Below are 15,119 nucleotides of genomic sequence, written 5' to 3'. Positions count from 1 at the left end.
TTTAAATAAGATTTAAGTGGTAAAACTTCCCCTGCACCACGAAGACGTCAGCAAGAGAAGAATCTTTATTTGCAAGAAAGTGATCTGCAAGCAAATAATCTTCACTCACGCCGCGCATAAAGTTAAAATGTAAGATTAAGTTTAGGAATTAAATGTTAGCGATTTATCCTTCCCGAATACATTGCACCGCCTCAAAAAAACTGCAGTAAGTAATGATAATATTAAAACTACCAAATTACAACCGTTTCACAGTGCTTCAGACTATTGCATCCATTATTGCATAGCGCGTATAGCTACTAAGGATGAAATGTACAAAATATGGACAGTTGTACACACAATAATTACACGTTTTGTAGTATTAACGTTGTCAACGAGCTAAGAAAGAAGGCAACACCCAAAGTTAACTTTTCCCGAGCCTAGCACAGTACACGTATCTACTAAATTATGGTAACCTGCAACACGGAGACATCAACAAGAGGAGAATCTTTATTTGCAACCCGTCCCATTCCAAATCCTTATCCTGACCCCTTTCAGGTGCTATATAGTCGTAATGGTTTGGCGCTTTCTCCTGACAGTTCCCTTCCCTTGTTTGGCCTAGGCATGCTCATTTAGGCCTAGTTGTATTTAAGTCTAAGTTTTTGTTATGTCCATTACAATTTCAAAAGTACGAAACGTGTTTTTCGTACAAAAAAATGGACGGTTATTTTGTAAAAAGTCCATATTTGTACATTTTATCAATAATTTCTATAAATTTTGGAGGTTGAGCTGGAAAATATATATGCATACTAGACAAGTATTAAAGTCCCCATGGTGAAGTGGTAACACTTCCCTGGAGTTTCGCGAGCGCTTTGGCCTGGGTTCGTATCCTGGCTGGGGAGGAGTTACTGGGCGCCCATCCTTAACTGCAGCCTCTGTTCACCCAGCAGTCAGTGGGTACCTGGTTGTTAAACGATTTGGCGGGTCGTATTCCGGGGGAAATTAGGATGAAGGACCTGTCCGAAACGCTATGCCTGCTAGTGGCTTTACAAAAATGTAATAACTCTTGTATATATAAATATTAAAAAGTATAAACTGGTTAATAATAATAATAACAATAATAATAATAATAATAATAATAATAATAATAATAATAATAATAATAATAATAATAATAACAACAATATTTACAATAATAATAATAATAAACATGCTGAAATCCATTTCATATATTACGCGTAATAAATTTAAGAGCCGTCGTATGAGGAGTCGGTGAGAGGGGTAATTGACGGGTGAGCAACTTGGGGCGAGAGGCTCAGTGGGCTCACAACCCGTCCTCTTACAAATAACGTCGCTTTTCCCTCGTATGCTCACTAAGGCTAACAATTGCCGTACTAGTAAATGGAAGCGGCTCGCGAAAGCGACGTACTGTAACGTTTTGTGTTTTCGGTCCTCTGACATTCTGTTAGATTAGGAGAGGACACTTTAAATTAACAGTTTTTATGACGTTTGAAACCTTAGGAGAAATTGCTCTCCTAAACTGCCAAAGGACCCAAAACTTGGGTCCATTTCATTTAGAAAATAAATTTCCATTTTCTAGTACGGAAATTTTTGACCGTAGCGCATACGAGGGAAAAGCGACGTTACAACATTCGAAAACCAAATTAAAATTTTATTTACCCTCTACTGACGTGACATATTTCGTGCATTATAGAGATACAGTGATTGCAACAACAAGTATTTAGAAAGATGAACCATTGAACTCAGTGACGTGTAACTAGTACCGAAAACCGTATCATATTAGGATGTACTTAGAACTAGAAAGGTATTGTTTACGATGTATAGTTTTTTGAAAATGGTTGTTTATAACTAAAGTTAAAATCAGGAATAAGTTTAATTATTTGTCTTGATTTTTTTCTTGTATCTTTAGCGCAAGTGATAGTAATTTTGACAATATGGCTGAACCAGCTATAACTTAGCAAAATCTATCAAATTGAGTGTCACGTGATATTCATATAGGCCTAACCTTCAGTGTAATTAATAAACATGTTTGTGTTTTTGTAAAAAATCAAATTGGTAACTCGAAGACTATTGACAAAATTTAAACAATTTTCAAGTCAAAATTTAATCGACATAATACAATTTAATTCTCAATTTTATTGGTATATATTATTGATTTTATAAATGAGAATAATATTACTTTATTTTATTACTTGTGGCCTTGTATTTTAAAATACAAGGCCACAAGCTGTGTTATAGCAAATAAATTGGTACACTTGCTAAGAACTTCATAAAAACTGAAATTTAAAAAAATAAATGCCTTAGTAAAAAATGTAATGGGAAACTAGACAAATATTCAAGGCATCATTCTCAGCAGGCATAATTATTACAAAAAAAATATAAATTAAGAATAATTCTAGCACTAACACTTCAGATAAGATTATTCAAAATAATCAAATGGCCATAAATAACTCAACATTAAGGACCTTGTGGGGGGAAATCATTTACAAACAATACTACATACAACAATTGACCTAACTGATGCATATAATATTTATACCACTGATGCAAATTACTTTATCAACAGAAACCACTAGAAGTATAATCCTGTCATAATACCAGGGTTTATCATCATAGATTATAATATATAAAATGGCCTAATTATATAAAATTATGATAACCACACAAAACTCGTGAGAAAAATGTCTGCTCTCTCATCTAACAATGCAGCTAATTTAATCTTTGTCGCCTCAAATATTTATCAAAGAACGAGAACCCAGGCACTTCAGAATGGTTCAATATTAGGGATCAATCAAAGGATTTGTTCTTATGGTTCAGTGGAAGCTCTGTAGACTACAGCCATTACCGGATATCTTACTTCTCAACAAAATATAAAAAGCGGTGGATTAAGAAATACTATCCATTAAATGAAAATCAATAAACCATCTACACAAATTAAGAAAACCTTTCCGTTAATTAAAACTATGCAGAAAGTACACAAAAAATAATATAAATAATTCATGCGAGTCAACTTTAATCAGCCAAACAACCTCTGAGGCGAATTACAATAAAAAAATAATCGGTATTATTTTCAGTGAATATGATGTTAGTTTCCAATGTCAGAAATATTTGGATTCCAAGTTGAGGCGCGGCAAGTATCAGTATATAACATTAAGACAATGTGACTAGTTATTACGGGCTCACTATAGCCCGTGCTACAAGGAAATTTTGTTCAGAGTAGTTGATCTAAAACAACAACAACTACCTAGCAGTTACAGCCCCACTCTTGTGCCAGGTAAGTGCACTACGGGCTCACCATAGCCCGTGCTACTTGGATTTTTTTGTTCCTAGTAGCTGAATCTAAAACAACAACAACGTGACTAGCTAGGAAGAGATAGCACAGTTAGGATTTGCGGACATGGTGAAGGAACGGTGCCCAACCACATGGACCATTGGGTATCAATCGCCAACCCTGCAAGCAGCGAGACTCGCTGAACCAGTCTAAGTGGATGAATTAATTTGATTCAGATAGTAGACGGTTAAATGTTTAAAGCATCAAGGAAAGTGTCTTGGTAGACATGGCACAAGTTTCTTGGTAGGCATGGCACGTAGTCAAGACATTATTTGAGTGTTCTTAACAAGAAATTACACATTCATGTCACGGGCAGATTGCCATTAGTAACCATTTGCAGCTTTTCATAGAACCTGTTTTCGCTCAACACTCATCATAAGGCTTTCATGTGTTTGTAGATTCATGTAGCGTTACTGAGGGTTCATTAGTAAGTCTTTTTAATTGGCTTGTGACTTACAAGCTAATCCAAAGTTTATGCAGTAATATTAACTATTGTAAGAATGTACATTTATAACGAGAACGAGCTTTACAGACACATTGTTCAGTTTTCAAGAGAACGATTGTTTGTAGGAAGATTATAATTACGAGTAAGAATATTTACTATATTATCCAGTTACAATGATACCTAGTGTTGGTCAGATTATTTATCAAAAACTTCGGGACATTCAACTGGGCAAACTCAAATCTTTAAAAATACTTGCGGCTTACACCCTCATAACCTTTCCACCATCCACCACATCAACCTTCCATGTTCCCCACTCACCATCAACGCTCCATCCTCTCCAGTCTCCATCAACGTTCCATCCTGCCCAGTCCTCATCAGAGTATAGAGTTGACAACAAAGTAGCCGCCTCGGGCGCCAACAATCAACCCCTCATCCTCCCCGCCACCTCCCACCCCCATCACACATACCCCCAAAATGAAAAACCCTTGTGAGGTTGTCTTAAATACCGAGGTACATTCACTTACCTTTATCCCAAGTTGGTGACGGCGCCCCGGCCCACCAATCAGTTGCTCCAGAGGTGTCCTGCTTCCCGCTGCACACTGTGGCGCCATGATCCACATGGTAACACTGCGCGCACTATCAACATCCAAATATCCATTTTCCGTATGTTGCCTTAAAAAAAAACTAAATGCCTGACAAACTCCAAGAGCAACTTCCAGTTCTAGATACACTTGTCTTGGCTAACCAGCGTTTTCACAGTAATTTTGGGGGGTTCAGTATATAGCGGACCGGCAGGCAGCCCCGGGGCGACCCAACCCACGTGACACAAATACACTTTTATTTTTGACTGGCAGCGGTTAATAATGCACGTCATTCAATATAGAAACAACATATCACTTGTCAACACCTACATGATGTTCCTGTTCACTTGCAGCGACCTGTCCTTAACACAGTGGCCGTGAAGCCCAGGAGCGTACCGCCGCCCACCTGGTCACGATCAACACGTGTGGCCAACAGCTGATTGGCGTTCCAACTTTTCACTTGGCATGTTTCGCTCAAAAATATATATATATAAATACCTATAAACAAGTATAAGTAACTATTGATCAGATCTTATGTATTTAATATATATATTTATTTATATAATATATATATATGAATTCATTATTTCTCCGTGATATACAGATTTTTACAAATCGTACACAAATTTTTTTAGATTTTTTGGGGAAGAAAGGTGGGTGCAGGTGAGCGTAGCCTGGACAGCCATAGCCTGAAGATGGGTCGAAAACAGCCTATCGTCAACTTAATGAGTTATGGGTTACTTATCCCATAACTTAACGAGCACGACTTAATGAGTTACTTATATATGGTAATCTGCGGTGTAAGGGAATGTGCTGTCTGCTGCTCCATTGTAATCTTGCTAGCTTAAAAGACAGAAGCCTCGTTCAGGAAATAGACATTTGTTCTAAATACTCACAAATTAGGGTACATTTGGTGTGATAAGGTAGAACCTTATCCCTTGGTAGAACCCTTGAACCAATGTAATGAGTTAGCCTTGATTATCTTCTTTTTAGCTCATTCCACTTGCTCATCTCTCAGAACCGAGGACGTGCTCACTTACATGGCTAAACGGTCGTTGTTTATCTGAGCTGCTTCAACTCCTGCCATTTTGTCCGACCACTGCTCATACTTAATATTTTGTATTTGGACATTTTACCATTTCCTCTATGAACAGTGTACGTTGTGATCCTGTTTCTGGCCCTGCCTCTTATTTTTAGTGTAGCGAGACCAAGCTCTCTTATAAGCCTCTCCTCCTTACCTGCATGCCTTAGACTCTCCTCATAAGTTAAAAAAATTGTGTTTATTGGCCACATATTCTAACATTATCCTTGGGGTAGTATGTAACGTCTTCAAGGTAGAACGCCATGTCTTCAAGGTAGTACGCAAAATCTCAAGCGAAGTAGTATGCAATGTCTTCACCGTAGGTTGCAACCCGTTCTCGCAAATTTAATAAGTCAATATTGACTTATTAAATATGTGCATAGGTGACATATTTAACATAATAGATACCCTTAAAACGATTCATAGAAAACACCGACCTTACCTAACCTTGTTAGTATCTTAAGATAAGCATCCTATTGCTTCGTAATTACAATTATTACCTAACCTATAATAGGTTTAGGTTAAGTAATAATTGTAATTACGAAGCAATGTTGTGTTGATTTAGGGGCGAATTACGAAGCAATAAGATGCTTATCTTAAGATACTAACAAGGTTAGGTAAGGTCGGTGTTTTCTATGAATATTTTTAGGGGTATCTATTATGTTTAGTATATCACCTATGCACGTAGTTAATAAGTCAATATTGACTTTACGAATTTGCGAGAACGGGTTGCAAAATGCAATGTCTTTAAGGTATTATGCAAATACTGTGGGTGAAATAGCACCACTTGTTTTCAGTCCTACTCTGTGGCTTATTGAGCTTGAAGCTCTTGCTCCTTGTATGTGTTATGTGTGACCTTTGAATTAAGTGATCTGAATTAGTATCCTCCAGCTTGGGCAATATTTTAAAAGTTTCTGTAAGTTCCTCCTTGTCATTTCTGGTTTGCATGTTGTTGTTGTTTTAAATACAGCTACTGTGAACAAGAGTTCCAAGTATGGTGAGCCCGTAGTGGACGTTCTGGTTTGCAGTGTTCTTAGTTCTGTAGGCGTCAACCTTTCCTGGTATTAGAGTCGACTTTGTTCTAGAATAATTTTTGTCGCTTTGCGTTGTAGTTTCTCAGAGTCGGATATATTCTGAAGATGAGGTCTCCATTCTTGGATACAGTAGTCCAAATGTGGGCGCACATGAGACTTGAATAATCACCACCTTTTCTTTGAAATCATAGGTTTGTTCGGCTATTCTTACGGTTTGGTTGGCCTTAGGAATAGAAAATGGGAACTGCAGTTCCCATTTGTGCACCTTGAATGCACAAATGGGAAGACTGAATGCTTCTGACCTAGGTACTTTTCTTCTTTGGTCTGCTGCATGGTAGTGTCGTTGATTTGATAGTTGTGATGCGCACTGTTATGCCCTTTATGCAAGATCTTGCATTTTATTAATATTGAAGAGCCTTTGCCAGTATTTCATTTGTGAAGGTCATGTAGTCACTCTAAGGCCTCGGTATTGTTTTAGCTTCCTACTTTACCGTAGATCTTGGCATCATCTGTAAATCTGATAATGTGGTTTGTAATATTCTCATGTCACTGACGTACAACAAAAATGGGTTGGTCCAAAGATGGAACCTTGGGGAACCCCCTGCTCAATCCTATTTCTCCAGTTAGATTTTTTTTCCATTTAGGACGAACCTTTACTTTCTTTGGTAAGACAATCTTTAATCCATTCAATTACTTTACCGTTTACTCCATGTGCTTGTAATTTTCCTGCCAGTCTTTCATGTTGTACCTCATCAAAAGCTTTAGAGATGACCAAGTATACTACGTTAACTGGGACTCCTTTGAATTATAAAACCACGTTGCGTTGATTTTACTAGATTTAACGCTGGGAGACGGTGAACGATTCCCTCTTAAGATTCTCTAAACAAGCTTTGTAGATATGAGAGGTTAGGCTGATCGGTCCATAGTTTTCTGCAGTTTTTTAACATAGGCGTGACATTTGCCTATTTTCAATCTAGAACTTAGTCCAGAGATTTTTTAAATAGGAGTTTCAGCCGATGGACTGTTACTCTACCAGTGCCTGTACAATTCCATCCACATCTGGGGATCTAGAATCCTTTACTTTTTTAATGATTTTCCTAATTGTTTTAAACGTTATTGGGGTATCCCTGAATTCCATTAGGCTACCGACATATAAGAAACAATGGGTCATAGCACCGTTACTAGAGTTATTCAGCTTAATTGTTACTACTATCTAGTCCAATCTCCTGATTTTCACTATTACTATCTTCCTCCTGCTGCTTAAGACCCAAAATAGTCTCTCACAAAGTTCGATCAGCATCCAAGAACTCGTCTTGTGAGTGGGGGGGGGGGCGTTAGTGAGTGCATGAGCGAGACAAAAATTATCAAAAAGCACAAAGCCAGGAGAGACTACGAAGCACCATCAGTATAGCTGAATATTCAAAAGGCGAGAAATATCACCGCGGTGGCATATTGGGTAGTCATATCAACTTGTCAAAACGTCATGAAAAACGTTAATTAAAAGTGTTCTCTCCTAACCTAACAGACTAAGCTGGAGGATCCCAACCAGAAAATAGGACAGTACATCACTTTCGCGAGCCAATTTCATTTCAAATTACGTCACTTTTCGGCTATAGCGCGCATACAAGCGAAAAGCGAAGTTATTTTGAAAGGACGGGTTGCAGTGTGACCGTAGCAGCTAACATTTCTCTCACTCCCAACCCCCCTCTTTCTTCTCTCCCCCTTAAGTTGCCTACGCAGAGCACAGTTCATTCAAGGAATCAGTTGCATGTGTTATACGTATGACGGACCAGTGATGATACATTTCTAAGTATTACAATATTAGTAGAGTAGAAAATGGTAGTTACATAGTGGTAGCGGTTGTGTCACTACTCGTCACAGTTTTATGAAATAAGTAATTATAAAGAAAATTTACATTTTCATATTTGATAATCGAAGTGTTTTAAGGACTATTTTTCAAGAGAATGAGGGGTGGGGGGATGTTAAGAGGGGCTAAACATAAGTTAGGATACTGCCTGTATTGGGAAGGTCAAGAGGACCTAGTAGGAATAGTTCCGGGAATGTGAACAAAAACCAAGGGCCCTTATCCTGGTATTAGGATGTATCTAACAGTACTACAAATCATGAATAGATGCATGTGTTCCTATTCATTGTGATAATAAATGTAAGTAATTTATCAAGTATCAAAAGAAGGCACCAAGCCGGGGAAACATTATAGCACCATCAAATGTGCGGAATGTTCAAAATGCGCTAAATATCACTAAGGCACTAAAGTAATAAAAAAAAAAAAAAAAAAAAAACGAAGTGAGGCAAAGAAAAACAATTACCGGGTACATTGTACTTTTGCAGCATAAAAAAATTAAAAATGTCTACACAATATAAACACACACATCAATAAATGAGTCTTGTATGGAAAGACTTCAATTAATTATTGGGACATAGCAAAGCAATTACTTCCAATAAACATTTCCAGTTATCTAGGCAATATTCCTGCAGTGCTGTGGATGCTAGGGATTATCAAGAATCACACCTTTAGCCTTTCAAAGATATGGTAGCTTATTGGTTTGAATGATAGCAACAAAGTTTTTCATAAAAATTTACTTTTTCAGAAAGTTCTCTTCTACACAACCCACAGGCAGCCATTCCTCTTTGGATAATTCAACTTCAAATATACTTTTTTCGCAGAACAAGATGACAAACTGCAATAACCAAGTCATAAGTTGTTACAAAGTTCAAATGTAAGACCTGATAAAAACAATTTGCAGAAAAGCCAGCAAATTCACCGACTGGGATACCTTCAGAGGGACTCTTGGATACTGAGGCAACAAGCTGGAACTGGGACTCTCTCCCTTAAATGCTAATCACTGAGTGTGTCACCCACAGGGTACACAAAATATTTTTAAAGTAACAGCCATATACAAAGCTTGTTCAATATTGAAACTGAGGAAATATCAAGTTCCAAGAAAAAAAAAACTGGGAGGATACAATTCCTAGATTTTCCATTTATGAGCTTTATCAGAATTTGTCCAAATGCCTACAAAATTTACTTAAGAGAAAGGTTACCATTAGTTGACCATAAACCTTATTATTTCTAACATTGCAAAACAATGATCCCTTAAGATCCCTGAAGCTCAGGACATGGGTCAGTGAAAGCTGGGTGGGATTCGAGATTTGTACGCAACATTTACTTTTAAATAAACCCAGATAATGTGGTTACACCAATAATAACGGGCTTAGTTTGGGATTAAAATGTACCACTTTCAACAGTGTTACGAAAAAAGATGAGTAGACTGTAGACATAATGCTTCAAATAATGCCTATGTAGAAATACACAATCCAAGGTAAAATATAAACATTTACTGATAAAACACAAATAGGCCTAACACTGTCAAGATAACAGGAATTTTCATCCTATTTCAAATTCTATTTCTGAGGCATTGGTAAACTACAGTACATCACTTGAAACGTGCCCTACGATTAGTCTATCAAATTTCACTGACTGTTTTGCCACAAGAGAATAGTTCCCATATGAGATGGTTGCCCTTTAACTTATTAGATCATAAAACTGAAGAAAATCACAGCTACTTCAAAATAATGCAAAATTGGTCATGGAATAATAAATATTTCACTATAGTATACATTAGAGATGAAAACAAATTAATAGTATACATTTAACAGTACTGCAAAACGTGACTTTGTGAATGCAGGTATTCCTGTTTGTGCCGATACTGAAGGGAAGTAACAAAAACAGACGGTAAGGTGTGGCAGGGTAAACAATTACATTGCACTATTGCAGCATGTCCAACACGAGTATTTAAAAGCACATAAGTATCCGCAGCAGTATCCACAAAACTGGAGACCACCACCCAATCCCTTTCAGTTCCTTACATCTAAATACATATACCTTATCACAGCAATATATTCTTCACATATTCCATAAGGATTTCTCTCAAGCTGAATTGCAAATTTTTTTTTTTTAAATATATGCCACATAAGCTTACTCTAGCAACCTTAATTCAGATTTTCACATTAGATGTACTTGCAGTGTTTTTAATAACTGGTGCATTACCAATTTTATTATGTAAAATATTTTTTTTAGAGTGTACGTATATGAACTTCCCTAATCCCTGGTAACTAATGCATTCTGAACCATCTGAACCACAACAGCCACCACTTGCAGTTAGTACATTCTGGCCTTTTCTGCAAACCAAACCTTAATATTGTCAATCATATGTAAAGAGAGGCTGAAAATTAAAAAAATTTAACAACTTTCAAAACTTGCTATTAGATTTGCAATAATTAAGCTGTGTAAATTACTATGTTATTTTTAAATTAATTTAAAACAATAAGGCAGTAAAAATTAATTATTACAGTATTGCAAAAGTGATGAGATGCACATTGTGTTTCATTGCTTACATCAATGCCTGACAATCCTGCAATGCAGTTTCCACACAATTTTATCCTTGAGGTATTTTACATACTCGCTCCCTCAAAATGCAGGCTTCCATATAATGAATACCTCAAAACATCAAATCCGCTCACTGTTTTTCACATTTATTTATTCCTTGTTCAAAAATTGGATAATGGAAGAATAAGTAATTATCAAAAAGGCATATACTGTACTGGATATTTTACACACGTTTCCTAAACTTGCATTACACTATACATTGTTAAAAAATTCAAGTGAAACTACTATTGATGCAACAGAACCTATATTGATCATGTGTTTTCCCCATGTAAAAATGCTGTCTGACTTCTCAATACTCAAGCATTTTCATTGATTTTTCTTCTGATAAATCATGACAGTATCTGACCATTGAAACCATGTTGTCTGGCAAGAATAATATGGGTGCATCAAACGAAGGTAGAAGAAACTTCCTTGTGAAAGAGAAAGACAGGATACAGTATTAGAAAAATGTGATTGTGGCTGGTACAAGAAAGGAATCGGTATTATAGTAGTATTTACAAAGATAAAGCAAAGAGACCAGATCATATTGAAGAAAAGGGAATGCAGTGGTGGTAATTATAGTGACAATCCAACTTTCAGAGTACTGTACCAGGATTTTGGATTACAAGAGATTCGACAAAGAAAAATGTCAATAGTTAAAATTATAATGCAACAGGTACAACAAAGCTAGCAGGTGCGGCACAGTGCCCTAGACCTCACTGCCTGTTACACACTGACTGGTAAGTACAACATTGATGCCTGGGGGTGGTTATTGATGGGCCATAGTTACATTTAGTTGAAATAATAGCACTAACCATGGGCATTAAGGTCTTCAAGGTGGGATCAGAAGTGTAATACATGGCATGACATTGTACTAAAACTGCATTTGCTGCCTCTGGGTTATCAAGACCAGCCTGTGCTAAGGGAACAAATAAATGTGATGTATTAATTTTCTCTATAATTATTATTTACATGTAAACTATATAATTCTTTATATAATATTTGTATACCTGAATATGCAATATGCTAAAAATACACTACTGTATATTATTAACCGAGAAATCCAGAAAATTTGGCGAGAGTCAAACAAAACAATATTTCAGATATTCAGAATGCTCCCAGATTTAAATAGTCGAATTATACTACAAGGATTTTTAAGGAAGCCCATCTTCTGCAAACCACCACCTCCACTCGAGAAAGAGACAGAAAAAGGAAAAAAAATTGTTAACCAAATGCATTTACCTGTACATTTTATCCTCATTCCTAAGCTGGTACACACACACTTGGCAGCTTCATATTCCTCATACAAGGACTCATACAATAATAAAAATATGCATTTACATAACTAAATGGTTAACCTAAAAAATGTACAGTATTTACTAAAACAAGTCCATTGTAATTTAGCAAATTCAGTTTCAAAAGGAGAAGACTGTCTAGTGTCCTACTTTCAATTAAATTGTGTTTTATGCTGATGTTACTTAGTTTCATGAACTCTGTTACAAGAAAATGCATTTGGAGAGCTGTACAACTGGTCTTACAAAGTGGTAGTGTGATGCCGAGTGTGTTGGAGTGTGATAGCGATTGCTTGTTTGTGGTACACAGTACCACAAACAATGTTTGTGTTTACAATGTTTATCTCCTGACATATACCTCCCCCACCCAATGATGGTAAGAAATGGGGTAATAATACTGGAATTGCTACATTTATGGGGGGTGTTTATCCTTCAAACTTGCTAGCATTATGTCAAAATGAAAGTACATGTGCTGTGCATGAAAGTACTAAATAGAATTCTTGAAGTAATCATCCAATTTACACCCCAAGACTTAGGTCTTATCAATAATTAATGTTAAAATTATTCTTCCTTACAGTCATTATAATTGAAGGTGATGCATAATGGATAAGGCTTGAGGCAGTTAATAGATATTGTTAAATAGATAAAATTTCCAAAAACATGCCCCCTTTTAACTTTTATTTACTTAATAAAAGTTAAGAAGTTTAATTACAATAAAACCGTCATTCAACTTGTTACAATTCAAGCACTAACCAAATAATAATATTTGCAGATGTCTCTTTAGCCAACTGAATATACAGATAATTATAATTAACATTATTCAAATTTAAAAAAATACAAGTTTATATAATTTGAAAATCTCCATGAAAATTTCCACAAACTGAAATGAATGTGTTCCAAAATCAAAATAATGCTTCAGACACTTAAAATTAAATGGCTTACCAAATATGATAGTTCTGGTGTGTGTACTTACCCTATTTTGTCATTAACATGATACAGTACTGTAAAAAGTGTAAATAAAACATCTAAACATAAAATGATATGGCACATTTAAAATTGCATTACAACTCCCTATATAAAAAAAAAGTACTGTAATAAATTTCCACTTTCAAGTTGTAACCAGCAGCTATTATATGATGCAGGTTGTGCATCACATCAAATAGTGTTGTAATTTATAGAAAATTCCTTCCCACCCCCCCTACACAATATCTTTATATTTATGATTCAAGTCAATAACTTCATTTTCTTGAGAACTCTGTTGGCATCCTAAATCGTACATCTATTCGAGAATATATTAGTAGTATGTTTGAGTAATGAACATAACATTTTGAAATGTGGAATATTATTGTAGGATAACAGGAACATGTTTTCTGAATATACCTCACAATTTATGAAGTGCAACTCATCTCTGATCTTGTGAGAAAAAAAAACTTATTATGTACATTACCTGATATAAGAGAACCTGGGCACATTATAACATGGTACACTACTACTAGTGTTATGATATTGCATCATCATTAATTACAACAGCAAGATTATTAGGCATTTTATAGGAACTGAGATTTCTATGGTTTCAGCATGGATCAAAATGAAAGTTTATGTGAAAACTTTAAGCAATTAGCATCCTAATTATTAGCCATGATAAAGAAACAATCTTCCTCATTCACATGCATATGTAGTTATTTTTGTACACAGCAACAGTACAAGGATAATCTAAAGTCAAAGAAAGAAATGGAAGTTTCCCTAGACGAGGACGTAGAGAACAACCGAGATGAAAGATATCATTTGTAAATAAAATTTCACCTATAAGGGTATTATCAAATACGAGATTTAGTAATGCCCTAACAGGCAAAACATCTACAAATGAAGTCTACACTCTTATTGGTGGTCCTTCACATCACTGTCACCACTTTGTGCTCTCTTCAACTAAGCAAATTTGTCATGTGTCCACAAAATGGTGACTGTCATTGTGTAATACAAGTCAAAAAGAAGAATAACAAGCAGTGGAATGAAGTCAGTAAGATCATGTTATGAACAAAGATAGCAAGTAATCAGCACAGACTTTTACTAGCCAAGTGCACACTAATATATAGCGGCTACACAACTGGTAACTGAAGTATGAACCACCCTGAATAATATTAAAGACATTTTTACTAACGATTACCTATGCTGAACAACACTGGTTTGGATATACATGACAATTTACCTTTATAAATGACAAGACACTGAAGCTTATTCCTGCTAGGTTAATGCATTATGACTTCACTTGTGTGACAAATAGGGGGAAATAATAATAGTACTTATAAATTCTAGCTTACTCAGCAGTACTCAACTGATGCTTCAATCCAGACTAGACCCTTAGTTTGGGAGGAATGGCGAGTGAAAGCATCATGAGAGTTCCACAGGTGATGACGAGTTCGTATTCCAGTAGATGTGATATATAAATATAAAAAGAAACCAAAATTACAAGAGGGCATGTAAGAATTTCAGGATGGAGATGGGTGGCACTAAACTCAAAGACAGCTTAGCTTTGACAGGTGCTATATAACAAGCAGCACACTACCAGTAGACTCGGCAAAGTCCCATCTGAACTATCCAGCCTAACTTTCAAGACTCATCATGGAATCACTTGCATTTTGAACTTCTAGGTTATCAGTTTATTATAATTATTCATACAAATTGTATATATAAAAAAATCTTGTCTTGTTCAACCACAACTATCAACTTCTGATTATGATTTACTATCATCATTCACATTCAAGACCACATTCATGCAGGACAATATTTACACAACAAGCACAGCCACAAAGTACAGTAGTTTGACACCAAGGCAAATTTTTGTTGTTTTTAATTATTTTAAAGGATAAATTTTTTTCCAATTGTTAAATACTAAGGATAACACAGAGGGTCA

Source organism: Procambarus clarkii, chromosome 47, assembly GCF_040958095.1.
Source record: "Procambarus clarkii isolate CNS0578487 chromosome 47, FALCON_Pclarkii_2.0, whole genome shotgun sequence".
Taxonomy (NCBI): Eukaryota; Metazoa; Arthropoda; class Malacostraca; order Decapoda; family Cambaridae; genus Procambarus; species Procambarus clarkii.
This window is presented reverse-complemented; position numbering follows the sequence as displayed.